Source organism: Gossypium hirsutum, chromosome A06, assembly GCF_007990345.1.
Source record: "Gossypium hirsutum isolate 1008001.06 chromosome A06, Gossypium_hirsutum_v2.1, whole genome shotgun sequence".
Taxonomy (NCBI): Eukaryota; Viridiplantae; Streptophyta; class Magnoliopsida; order Malvales; family Malvaceae; genus Gossypium; species Gossypium hirsutum.
The window spans coordinates 27,492,497-27,493,735 of record NC_053429.1 but is presented as its reverse complement, the minus strand read 5'-3'; the positions used below and the strand labels follow the sequence as shown (position 1 = coordinate 27,493,735).

The 1,239-nt window shown below is 37.4% G+C and overlaps 1 non-coding gene across 1 annotated transcript; it reads left to right on the top strand.

Moving 5' to 3' along the window:
- The first annotated feature begins 432 nt into the window (after positions 1 to 432).
- On the top strand, positions 433 to 539 carry LOC121231077 (small nucleolar RNA R71). The gene has a single exon (XR_005929146.1). It is a non-coding gene; the product is annotated as a small nucleolar RNA R71 (small nucleolar RNA).
- Positions 540 to 1,239: the final 700 nt, after the last annotated feature.

Here is a 1,239-nt window from a genome sequence, read left to right as displayed (position 1 = left end):
ACCTGCATTATAAGTATTACTGTATGGGTTATTTTGAGATCTAAATTATTATTACCCATATAGTTGACTTGTTCCTCTTCGGGTGTGGGATTGAAGGATTGATATTCTGTATGCACACCTCCTCCACTTGAGTCACACCTCATTACTGGATGTACTTGCATAGAACCAAGAAAACTATCAATCTTTTTATTGAGAAGTTCTACTTGATTAGAGAGCATGGTGACTGAATTGATGTTATAGATGCCGGCTGTTTTCGTTGGCTTTGTCCTCATAACTTGCCACTGATAGTTGTTCAGTGACATCTCCTTTATGAATTCATAGGCATCTTCTGGTGTTTTATTGTTGATGGTTCCGCCAGTAGCTGCGTCAATCATTTGTCTTGTCGAAGGATTCACACCATTGTAAAACATTTGAACTTGCAGCCAAAGCGGTAACCCATGGTAAGGGCACCTTCTCAGTAAGTCCTTGTATCTCTCCCATGCATCGTAAAGTTTTTCTAAATCCATCTGCACAAAATAAAAGATATCATTACGTAATTTATCCATTTTAGCCGGCGAAAAATATTTTAGTAAAAATTTCTCGGTCATTTGTTCCCAAGTAGTGATAGACCCTCGTAGTAACGAGTTCAACCAATGTTTAGCTTGTTTCTCACTGAAAAGGGAAAAAACCAAAGACAAATGGCATCATCAGAAATGCCATTGATTTTGAATGTATCGCAAAATTCAAGAAAATTCACCAACTGCGTGTTGGGATCCTCATCCTGCAAACCATCAAATTGAACAAACTGCTGTATCATCTGAATTGTGTTAGGTTTTTGTTTGAAATTATTCGTAGCAATAGCAGGTCTAACTATACTAGACTCAGTTCCTATTAAAGAAGGTTTAGCATAATAAAACATAGTACGTAGAGCAGTATTTTGATTAGCTGCAATTGCAGGAGGCAGCTGGTCGCCTGGGTTTTCGGCGATCTCTTCGGTTGGGGTTTGAGTATCTTCTTCTCGCTCTACCTTTTTTCGTTTCAAATTGGCGTAGGACTTTTAACGGTCTAAGGCTGCTTTCAAACTGTCTCAAATTGTCACCTTTTCTTATGTTTCATGAATCAAGTCAACTCTGTATATCTTTTTCCCACTTAACTCTGTCCAATATAATGGAGTTCTACATTTCTGACCATATAGAACCTTATACAGTGCCATTTTAATACTGGATTGATAACTATTATTGTAAGCAAATTCAATCAAAG